The following is a 12,934-nucleotide window of genomic DNA, read 5'->3' as shown; positions in this document are numbered from 1 at the left end:
TTCTGACCCTGAGGAGGACAACATTCCCTCTTGGGAGGAGGGAACAATCCCCAGGAAATCATTAGAAAATGTTTCCATGGAAATCTCCCCTAGGATCTCACAATCCAGCATGTCTTCTGAATCTGTCCCACACACACTTTTAATGGTGGACTATCAAAGCTGTGTAGTCTGTCTCATTATCACATTTTTAGACACTACTCTGAGCTTAACATGGTGATACATACCATCGTATTCAATGGCTTCCAGCTCAGATCTCCCCCTCTCTGGATTCAGTCCTACCAGTGTGGTGAAAAATTCTGCCAGTTGTCCTCAGTGATGTGTTCCGCTGAGGCAAAAAGAGAGTTGACGTATTATTAGAATGAAATACCAGCGCTGCCTCAGAACAAGGGAACATAAAGAGATAAAGCTAGCAAATTGTAGATACTGACACTACCCTGCATAGAAATATACAGGCACAGCAAACAGACGTGTGGAGACTAAGTAGATGCAAATTTACAGGCAGCTAGCCTAGCACATCTCTGTCCTGGAAGAGTTCCAGCAGCTCGTCCCTGTTCACTACATGCTCTCTCATCACCCAGGACCTGGAAAGTGTGAAGCAACTACTTCTTGGAGATACCAAATGCTGGCTGTTGGTTGACGTACACCTTAATGAACTCCTACAGGTCTATGTCGGTCACATATTTCACAGTCTCAGCATACCGGCTGAACTTTACTTCGTTCTGCATGTCCTCCAGCTGGAGAGAGTCATGATCAACAAACATTAGTTCTATACTGAACCTAACTCATTTTTATAACTCATTATAACTGAAAACAAATTATAACAAAATGAGGAACGAAAACAGAAAATTATAAAAGTAATCGATTAATCCATCGTTTCCCACAATAGCCTAGTCATCGCATTAGTCCTCATTAAGGACTTTGTACCTCTTGCTCAATGGGGAAGAAGCCCAGAGCCCTTATGATAAAAGGGACCTTTGCTAGTGGGATTCGGGTGGACACCTGTCGGATCCCCATGGAGTCAATGCCTTGTTTACGCAGCTGACAGTAATAGAAAAAGTCCTCCATTTCCTAAAGGGAAAAATGTAAGTGTCAGAACAAACGCACAAGTATTGTTCAGCCATAACTGATGTACCCACTCTATACAGTTATGAATATTGATGGTTACATGGTAAAGATATCAGTTTGACCTACTCTAAAGAGTTCTGTTTCTAATGCACTAAACTCATAAGAGACAACGTTTCAGTATATGTTCAACAGGAAAACTCAACGGTCTACTCACTTTAAACTAATCTACCATGAGAGGACTTCAGTCAGACCCCCAGCAGTGAGGACATATAGAACGTCATTGGAGTAGGCCATAGCAGATACCCCTGTTGGGTGGCAAATCAGAGCAGAGGACTTGGGGGTTCCCATCAATGGGCAGAATCTCGAGATCCACCTTGAACAAGAACACAATGACAAGTGACAATGAAACCAGTATCTCTTCATTAGGCAAGAAATGCACACAAGTCTGGCCCCTAAAATAAAGACTTTCATACATATTTGGTCTGACTGAGGAGGTAGTTTGATACGATTGCGCGTGAATCAACACTTACCTTGTCTTTTGTGATGTATGCCATTTAATGAGAGCTAGGGTCATGATCCTTCATTTGTGGCCTTCATACTACACCCCAATGACACAGAGATGCCGTGAAATAAGAGGACTAATCATATTTTTACAGACTGTTATTTGGGTGCTGACCTCCACATCTTGGTGATGCTGTTGAAAAGCTTCCTTTTGTAGAGGCCAGAGGCGGTGAGCAGGAAATCCTCTGTGGTGACGGGTGTGCACCAAGCCACACAGGTGGGCCCGACGCTCTGCTCAATGCGCTCAGGATCAGCAGCTCATTCTCATTGCTTTTCTCCAGGTCATACTCCACCTAATCAGTCACCACCACATACCAAGGCAAAGTCATCCAACGTGATTCAGCATGCCAAGTGGTTCAGCAAGTAAAGAACCACTGCATGCAAGTAAACCAGAGCCCTACTAAGTGTGAGGGTCTGGTCCATGCCCAGGGAGAATAGTCTGGGTTGGGTGCTGTCCAGGTACACCCCAAATAGGAATTCGCTGATGGGCTTTTTTATTTATTTTTATTTCACCTTTATTTAACCAGGTAGGCAAATTGAGAACACGTTCTCATTTACAATTGCGACCTGGCCAAGATAAAGCAAAGCAGTTCGACACATACAACAACACATAGTTACACATGGAGTAAAACAAACATACAGTCAATAATACAGTGAAAATAAGTCTATATACAATATGAGCAAGTGAGGTGAGATAAGGGAGGTGAAGGCAAACAAAATATATATATAAATAAATAAATAAAAATATAAAAAGGCCATGGTGGCGAAGTAAATACAATATAGCAAGTAAAAAAAATAACACTGGAATGGTTGGTTTGCAGTGGAAGAAGGTGCAAAGTAGAGATAGAAATAATGGGGTGCAAAGGAGCAAAATAAATAAATACAGTAGGTAAAGAGGTAGTTGTTTGGGCTAAATTATAGATGGGCTATGTATAGGTGCAGTAATCTATGAGCTGCTCTGACAGCTGGTGCTTAAAGCTAGTGAGGGAGATAAGTGTTTCCAGTTTCAGAGATTTTTGTAGTTCGTTCCAGTCATTGGCAGCAGAGAACTGGAAGGAGAGGCGGCCAAAGGAAGAATTGGTTTTGGGGGTGACCAGAGAGATATACCTGCTGGAGCGCGTGCTACGGGTGGGCGTTGCTATGGTGACCAGCGAGCTGAGATAAGGGGGGACTTTACCTAGCAGGGTCTTGTAGATGACCTGGAGCCAGTGGGTTTGGCGACGAGTGTGAAGCGAGGGCCAGCCAACGAGAGCGTACAGGTCGCAGTGGTGGGTAGTATATGGGGCTTTGGTGACAAAACGGATGGCACTGTGATAGACTGCATCCAATTTATTGAGTAGGGTTTTGGAGGCTATTTTGTAAATGACATCACCGAAGTCGAGGATTGGTAGGATGGTCAGTTTTACAAGGGTATGTTTGGCAGCATGAGTGAAGGATGCTTTGTTGCGGAATAGGAAGCCGATTCTAGATTTAACTTTGGATTGGAGATGCTTGATGTGAATCTGGAAGGAGAGTTTACAGTCTAACCAGACACCTAGGTATTTGTAGTTGTCCACATATTCTAAGTCAGAGCCGTCCAGAGTAGTGATGCTGGACAGGCGGGCAGGTAGCGATCGGTTGAAGAGCATGCATTTAGTTTTACTTGTATTTAAGAGCAATTGGAGGCCACGGAAGGAGAGTTGTATGGCATTGAAGCTCGCCTGGAGGGTTGTTAACACAGTGTCAAGAGAAGGGCCAGAAGTATACAGAATAGTGTCGTCTGCGTAGAGGTGGATCAGAGACTCACCAGCAGCAAGAGCGACATCATTGATGTATACAGAGAAGAGAGTCGGTCCAAGAATTGAACCCTGTGGCACCCCCATAGAGACTGCCAGAGGTCCGGACAACAGACCCTCCGATTTGACACACTGAACTCGATCAGAGAAGTAGTTGGTGAACCAGGCGAGGCAATCATTAGAGAAACCAAGGCTGTCGAGTCTGCCGATGAGGATGTGGTGATTGACAGAGTCAAAAGCCTTGGCCAGGTCAATGAATATGGCAGCACAGTACTGTTTCCTATCGATAGCGGTTAAGATATCGTTTATGACCTTGAGCGTGGCTGAGGTGCACCCATGACCAGCTCTGAAACCAGATTGCATAGCAGAGAAGGTATGGTGGGATTCGAGATGGTCGGTAATCTGTTTGTTGACTTGGCTTTCGAAGACCTTAGAAAGGCAGGGTAGGATAGATATAGGTCTGTAGCAGTTTGGGTCTAGAGTGTCTCCCCCTTTGAAGAGGGGGATAACCGCAGCTGCTTTCCAATCTTTGGGAATCTCAGATGACACGAAAGAGAGGTTGAAAAGGCTGGTAATAGGAGTTGCAACAATTTCGACAGATCATTTTAGAAAGAGAAGGTCCAGATTATCTAGCCCGGCTGATTTGTAAGGGTCCAGATTTTGCAGCTCTTTCAGAACATCAGCTGACTGTATTTGGGAGAAAGATAAATGGGGAAGGCTTGGGCGAGTAGCAGAGGGGAGGGCAGTGCTGTTGACCGGGGTAGGGGTAGCCAGGTGGAAAGCATGGCCAGCCGTAGAAAAATGCTTATTGAAATTCTCAATTATAATGGATTTGTCGGTGGTGACAGTATTTCCTATCTTCAGTGCAGTTGGAAGCTGGGAGGAGGTGTTCTTATTCTCCATGGACTTTACAGTGTCCCAGAACTTTGAGTTTGTGTTGCAGGAAGCAAATTTCTGCTTGAAAAAGCTAGCCTTGGCTTTTCTAACTGCCTGTGTATACTGGTTTCTAGCTTCCCTGAAAAGTTGCATATCACGGGGGCTGTTCGATGCTAATGCAGAACGCCATAGGATGTTTTTCTGTTGGTTAAGGGCAGTCAGGTCAGGAGAGAACCAAGGGCTATATCTGTTCCTGGTTCTAAATTTCTTGAATGGGGCATGCTTATTCAAGATGGTGAGGAAGGCATTTAAAAAAAATATCCAGGCATCCTCTACTGACGGGATGAGATCAATATCCTTCCAGGATACCTCGGCCAGGTCGATTAGAAAGGCCTGCTCGCTGAAGTGTTTCAGGGAGCGTTTGACAGTGATGAGTGGAGGTCGTTTGATCGCTGACCCATTACGGATACAGGCAATGAGGCAGTGATCGCTGAGATCTTGGTTGAAAACAGCAGAGGTGTATTTGGAGGGCAAGTTGGTTAGGATGATGTCTATGAGGGTACCCGTGTTTACGGAATTGGGGTGATACCTGGTAGGTTCATTGATAATTTGTGTGAGATTGAGGGCATCAAGCTTAGATTGTAGGATGGCTGGGGTGTTAAGCATGTTCCAATTTAGGTCGCCTAGCAGCACAAGCTCTGAAGATAGATGGGGGGCAATCAGTTCACATATGGTGTCCAGAGCACAGCTGGGGGCAGAGGGTGGTCTATAGCAGGCGGCAACAGTGAGAGACTTGTTTTTAGAGAGGTGGATTTTTAAAAGTAGGAGTTCAAATTGTTTCGGAACAGACCTGGATAGTAAGACAGAACTCTGCAGGCAATCCTTGCAGTAGATTGCAACACCGCCCCCTTTGGCCGTTCTATCTTGTCTGAAAATCTTGTAGTTAGGGATGAAAATGTCAGAATTTTTGGTGGTCTTCCTAAGCCAGGATTCAGACACGGCTAAAACATCTGGGTTGGCAGAGTGTGCTAAAGCAGTGAACAAAACAAACTTAGGGAGGAGGCTTCTAATGTTAACATGCATGAAACCAAGGCTATTACGGTTACAGAAGTCATCAAAAGAGAGCGCCTGGGGAATAGGAGTGGAGCTAGGTACTGCAGGGCCTGGATTCACCTCTACATCACCAGAGGAACAGAGGAGGAGTAGGATAAGGGTACGGCTAAAAGTTATGAGAATTGGTCGTTTGGAACGTCTGGAACAGAGAGTAAAAGGAAGTTTCTGGGGGCGATAAAATAGCTTCAAGGAATAATGTACAGACAAACGTATGGTAGGATGTGAATACAGTGGAGGTAAACCTGGGTAATGGGTGATGATGAGAGAGATATAGTCTCTAGAAACATCATTGAAACCAGGTGATGTCATCGCATATGTGGGTGGTGGAACTGAGAGGTTGGATATATAGTGAGCAGGGCTAGAGGCTCTACAGTGAAATAAGCCAATAAACACTAACCAGAACAGCAATGGACAAGTCATATTTACATTAAGGAGAGGCATGCTTAATCGAGTGATCATAAAGGTCCAGTGAGTAGAGGTTGGTTGGGGGCACGGCGATCCAGACAGCTGGCCGGGTAGCTGGCTATCGGTAGCAAGATAACATAGGGTGGAGGTCTGTTTTTTTTTTTTTTTTTTTTTTTTGTCACCTCGTTCGTTTCCGTCGGTAGATTAGTGGGGTTCCGTGTGGTAGAGGGGATCGATCCAATTGGCAAAATAGATATAGTGACCCAGGAAAAAAGAAAAAAAAATTGTCCGGTATATTTATTTAGATAGCAGCCGATAAGACAGCTAATAATTAGCAGATGGGTATTCAGAAACGTCGCAATGGAAAAGCCTGTTGAAACCACCTCGGACAATTACGTCGGCAGACCAGTCGTGATGGATCGGCGGGGCTACGTGTCGGCAATAAAGGGTCCAGTCCAATTGGCAAAAGAGGTATTGTAGCCCAATAATTCGCTGGTAGGCCTCTTCGGCTAGCCGGCAGATGGGCCTAGCTCGAGGCTAGCTCAAGGCTAACTGGTGCTTGTTTCGGGACAGAGGTATTAGCCAGTAGTAGCCACCTGGTTGCAGCTAGCTAGCGACGATGATCCGGTGTAATTGTCCAGAGCTTGCGTCAGGAATCCGGTGATGTGGTAGAGAAAAAGCAGTCCTATATTCTCTGGGTTGATATCGCGCCTGCAGACTGGCAGGTATTTGCCCGAGCTGAAGCTGGCTGGTGTCCGAGTTAAGGGCGAAGACCGCAGCAGTGGCTAACTGACTACTAGCTAGTTATCTGGCTAGCTTCTGATTGGGGTTACGGTTCTAAAGTATAAAAAATAGCAGATCCGTACCACATTGGGTGAGGCGGGTTGCGGGAATGTATATTCAGTTCCAAGATGGAAAGTGAAATTAAAATATATACGAAATGTATACAAAAAATACGAGGACTATTTACGCGGGACAAGACAAGACAAACACACGTCCGACTGCTACGCCTTCTTGGAAGGTAGGAGGAGTGATGCCTCACCAGGTACTTCCAGCACTGCACGCTCCTACCAGTGTACAAGCCAAACACCATTTCCGCTTTTCCAGCATCCTGACAGTAGCAACAAAACACGAGGGAAATGTGCAATTTGTTAGCTTCAGTTTGATTATAATGCTTCAAGGTAGAGGGCTCAAACCTGTTACTTTCCAATCCCAATGCCAGAACCACATAGTGTCTGCTCACTGCTGTGGCCAGGTAGAGGGAGTCTGGTGAGAAGGTAATGTGAGTGATGCAGTCTTGGCTGTAGTTGAGTCGCTCCTCTGCCTCACTCTGCTGTGCAAGCATCCAGTACATGGACAGCTCCACTTGCAAATCCAACCGCCAAGTATAATCCTGCTCACTGACACACAGGATAGCCTGGTCAAAGCTGAGCCAACTCACACAAACACAGACAGAGAACATGTTGTTTTTAAGGGGAGTTTTCCGTATACCACAAATCAAATGTGAGAATATCAATGTGAGATCTTTCTACGTATGCATATAAATTTACTTATAGGAAATTAAACTGACAAAAGCCTCTAGCCTGCTGGGTCACCTTGGGGGTCATAGGCGATGCACTGAATCCGCCTCTCCTTCTCAAAGATCCTGCTGCAGATGGACACCTTGCGCTCATAGTCCCACACCTTCAGGATGCCACTGTGCTGCCCAAGGCAACAACTGGTTGCTGGAGGTGACAGGCCACAGCGTGCAGTGCCTCGCAATGCTTTCGCAGTAGCGGCTTCGTCACACCTCCCTGTGCATTCACATGTACCACCCTCAAGCTGACTGTAGACAGGACAAAATTCCTACAGACAAGAGAGGGATTAAAGGGAGAAGTAGGACAAAGCAGATACGTTTCACATACACGGTGGCACCAGCTGGCATCACACTGATTCTCACCAGATAAAAAACATCTTAGCTTACAAGCCCTTAACCAACAATGCAGTTTTAAGAAAAATAAAAGTTAAGAAAAATATTTACTAAATAAACTAAAGTAAAAAATAAAAGAGCAACAATAAAAGAAGATTTGGAAATTGCGCCCCAGGACGAAGGTGACTTGTGTAGGTCTGCAATTTATTTTCTGAGGGCTTGAGGATTCTAGCAGCCGTATTTAGCACTAACTGAAGTTTACTTTGTGCTTTATCCGGGTAGCCGGAAAGTAGAGCATTGCAGTAGTCTAACCTAGAAGTAACAAAAGCATGGATTAATTTTTCTGCATCATTTTTGGACAGAAAGTTTCTGATTTTTGCAATGTTACCTAGATGGAAAAAAGCTGTCCTTGAAACAGTCTTGATATGTTCGTCAAAAGAGAGATCAGGGTCCAGAGTAACGCCGAGGTCCTTCACAGTTTTATTTGAGACGACTGTACAACCATCAAGATGAATTGTCAGAGCCAACAGAAGATCTCTTTGTTTATTGGGATCTCTGTTTTGTCCGAGTTTAAAAGTAGAAAGTTTGCAGCCATCCACTTCCTTATGTCTGAAACACAGGCTTCTTGCGAGGGCAATTTTGGGGCTTCTGTCACGTTCGTCATCTGAATCGGACCAAGGCGCAGTGTAGTATGCATACATTCTTATTTGTTAAAAGAATGAACACTGAACAAACTAACAAAATAACAAAACGAAACGTGAAGCTATACAAACGAGTGCTGACAGGCAACTACACATAGACACACAAAATCATAGAAATAAAGGACATAGAATGCCCACCCAAATCACACCCTGACCAAACCAAAAAGAGACATAAAAAAGGCTCTCTAAGGTCAGGGCGTGACAGCTTCACCATGTTTCATTGAAATGTACAGCTGTGTGTCATCCGCATAGCAGTGAAAGTTAACATTATGTTTTCGAATGACATCCAAGAGGTCAAATATACACTGAAAACAATAGTGGTCCTAAAACGGAACCTTGAGGAACACCGAAATTGACAGTTGATTTGTCAGAGGACAAACCATTCACAGAGACAAACTGATATCTTTCTGACAGATAAGATCTAAACCAGGCCAGAATTTGTCCGTGTAGACCAATTTGGGTTTCCAATCTCTCCAAAAGAATGTGGTGATCGATGGTATCAAAAGCAGCACTAAGGTCTAGGAGCACGAGGACAGATGCAGAGCCTCGGTCTGACGCCATTAAAAGGTAATTTACCACCTTCACAAGTGCAGTCTCATTGCTATGATGGAGTCTAAAACCAGACTGAAGCATTTCGTATACATTGTCTGTCTTCAGGAAGGCAGTGAGTTGCTGTGCAACAGCTTTTTCTAAAATGTTTGAGAGGAATGGAAGATTCGATATAGGCCGATAGTTTTTTTATATTTTCTGGGTCAAGGTTTGGCTTTTTCAAGAGAGGCTTTATTACTGCCACTTTTAGTGAGTTTGGTACACATCCGGTGGATAGAGAGCCGTTTATTATGTTCAACATAGGAGGGCCAAGCACAGGAGGCAGCTCTTTCAGTAGTTTAGTTGGAATAGGGTCCAGTATACAGCTTGAAGATTTAGAGGCCATGATTATTTTCATCATTGTGTCAAGAGATATAGTACTAAAACACTTGAGTGTCTCTCTTGATCCTAGGTCCTGGCAGAGTTGTGCAGACTCAGGACAACTGAGCTTTGGAGGAATACGCAGATTTAAAGAGGAGTCTGTAATTTGCTTTCTAATGATCATGATCTTTTCCTCAAAGAAGTTCATGAATTTATTATTGCTGAAGTGAAAGCCATCGTCTCTTGGGGAATGCTGCTTTTAAGTTAGCTTTGCAACAGTATCAAAAAGACATTTCGGAGTGTTCTTATTTTCCTCAATTAAGTTGGAAAAATAGGATGATCGAGCAGCAGTGAGGGCTCTTCGATACTGCACGGTACTGTCTTTCCAAGCTAGTCAGAAGACTTCCAGTTTGGTGTGGCGCCATTTCCGTACCAATTTTCTGGAAGCTTGCTTCAGAGTTCGGGTATTTTCTGTATACCAGGGAGCTAGTTTCTTATGACAAATGTTTTTAGTTTTTAGGGGTGCAACTGCATCTAGGGTATTGCGCAAGGTTAAATTTAGTTCCTCAGTTAGGCGGTTAACTGATTTTTGTCCTCTGACGTCCTTGAGTAGGCAGAGGGAAGGGCATCAAGGAATCTTTGGGTTGTCTGAGTATTTATAGCACGACTTTTGATGCTCCTTGGTTGGGGTCTGAGCAGATCATTTGTTGCGATTACAAACGTAATAAAATGGTGGTCCGATAGTCCAGGATTATGAGGAAAAACATTAAGATCCACAACATTTATTCCCTGGGACAAAACTAGGTCCAGAGTATGACTGTGACAGTGAGTAGGTCCATGTTGGACAAAACCCACTGAGTCGATGATGGCTCCGAAAGCCTTTTGGAGTGGGTCAGTGGACTTTCCATGTGAATATTAAAATCACCAAATATTTGAATATTATCTGCTATGACTACAAGGTCCGATAGGAATTCAGGGAGCTCAGTGAGGAATGCTGTATATGGCCCAGGAGGCCTGTAAACAGTAGCTATAAAAAGTGATTAAGTAGGCTGCATAGATTTCATGACTAGAAGCTCAAAAGACGAAAACGTCGGGGGGGGGGTTTTGTAAATTGAAATTTACTATCGTAAATGTTAGCAACACCTCCGCCTTTGCGGCATGCACGGGGGATATGGTCACAAAAAAAAACATTTCTGCCAACACCTCCAAAAACATTTGATCAAGTTTGCCTTTGATATTTCCTTTAGATATAGGCCTACTGTCTTGGCCTAATTCCAATACTTCCAAATTATACAGCAAATACGTAAGGGCGTTACTGTCACCATAAAATGTGAATGGTGGGTGTTATTCAGCCGGAGTTATGACGCTTGTTCACACGCGCACAGCTTTCTACAACAGGTCTGATTTATAACAGGAAACATGTGTATGAATGGCGTGCGCCAAATTTGATAAATCTAAATATTTTTGTGCATGGGCAGTCTTTTCAGAAATAGCGCACACAGATATTTAGTGGCATTAGGGCACGGCATGGAAATACGAATTGTTGTTCAATATTTAGTTTATCAATAAATTATTGGGTGTCTATGTCCTGCCTACATATAGGCTCTGAGATTAAATAGGCAACTCTGAAAAATAGGCAATGATTTCGGGCTCCTATCGCACAGCATTACTGTAGCCTACCAAAACAATAAAATATATCTTACATAAACTGTTTTAATCTTTAGCACTGATTTATGCTGGCTGTATCTGAAAAAGAACTGTGTCAGTTTCTGAAAGAGAAAACAATGGAAAATTCAACAGAAGATTTGAATTGAACAATGTTTTGCATCGACTTTTATCCAACATCAATATGATCTGCCCCTGAATTCTGAAACATTGTCTAGGACAGGCAATAAATAAAAATAATAAATTACAGTACTTACTACTGTATACCGGTATTATGATATTGCAAAACTTGAAATACATATAGCCAGCCTACTGTATCTATTTTACAAGGCTACTAGGTCCAATTACTGTAAATGAGAGATGCACATGGTAATTTGTTGTATGGCTCCTTTGGGAATATGAATCCATCATTGCCAGAAAAGGTGAGGAATTTACTCTGCAAAGGTTATTAAAATAAAATAAATGGAAAGGAAAAAGATTCCTGTCTAATTATTAATTCTAAAAATAAAAAACATAGATTTTCACTCTTTTCACTAATGGCAAATGGCTACATTGTTGTTAGAGTTTTTCTTTTCTTTTTTATGAATAAGCTTTTCATTATATCCCATTTGCACAAAACACTAACTGTAGGCCTTCTTGCCAGATTGCAATGCAATATTTCAACCACTAGCAGAGGTGTGTACGCATGGTCTAAAGTTTGCTGGGAGGTGAGCACATTCTCTGGTAAAGTAATTTTTTAAAATAAATGCCAACTTTTGCGTGAAAACTGGCGCATGCATGCACATTTTGGGGTATATTTTGTACATACTCATGGTTTATAAAAGGGGCCCCTGGCCCTTGACTAGCTTACCCGAACTTCTCCAGCTCCAACTTTTACCAAGTATTTGGAGTCCTTTAACAGTGCCAATGCTGCAACCCCCCCCCCCCCAAATTATGTCTGCACATGAGTCCTGGAATAGAAGCCAAACAACCACTGTTTCAGAATAACACATTTATACTAGATACATAAAAAATATGAATGTACTTTTAGAATTAAGTGCTATTGTAAAAAGGAATCCCAAATGATGACCAGACTTTCCTGTTGCTGTCAACTCACACAGAAACATAAAATGGGTCTGCTGTGCCCCTGTATGTAAGCATCAAGTTTGTGTCAATACTATTTGCCTTGAACAGTTTTTCTTTTTTTAGCTTTCCCTTTGCCATTGAACACTGGCATTCCTAACAACATAGACATAGCATTCATTCCATATACCCACAGGTCTTTGCTCGTTGAGCAAACCTCGTTGAGTGCATTGAGTGCACTCGTTGCGTGCAACTGCTGGAACTTACCTGAAGGAAGTGTTGTGAATTTGAGGTTTGGTTGTACATGACGGCTACATGGGTGCCAACATATAAGATCACCAGTTGATCCTGGTCCTGAAGGCTGAAGACAGTAAAAGCCCGGTGCACCCCAAAGGCCCACTCCAGTGTCTGTCACAATACACAAGAACACTACATTACATTTCTGATATTAAACTTAGTGTTTCTTAGATATATATCTAGTTGAAAACAAATGTTTATGATAGAAAGCTAGATTAATTTTTACCAGTGCATGAGTTTTTACTTGGGGGGCTCCCGAGTGTCAAAGCGGTCTAAGGCACTGCATCTCAGTGCTAGAGGCGTCACTACAGACCCTGGTTCGATTCCAGGCTGTATCACAACCGGACGTCATTGGGAGTCCCATAGGGCGGTGCACAATTGGCCCAGCGTCGTAAATAAGAATTTGTTCTTAAATGACTTGCCTAGTTAAAAGGTTAAAACATTTTAAAAAACATGAGGGGATTGCTTGGGTAACAGTGTCATTGAGGTGTCTGGGTAGACAGAGTCGGATTCCCATGTATTTTAGACTGATCATCTGTCTTAGTCCCCATTCTGTCCACTGACAGTCAAGCCTTTCAACCTGCTTTTTACCATTC

The sequence above is a fragment of the Salvelinus fontinalis genome, chromosome 4, assembly GCF_029448725.1.
Source record: "Salvelinus fontinalis isolate EN_2023a chromosome 4, ASM2944872v1, whole genome shotgun sequence".
Lineage (NCBI taxonomy): Eukaryota > Metazoa > Chordata > Actinopteri > Salmoniformes > Salmonidae > Salvelinus > Salvelinus fontinalis.
The sequence above is the reverse complement of the archived record's forward strand: the minus strand, read 5'-3'. Positions refer to the sequence as shown.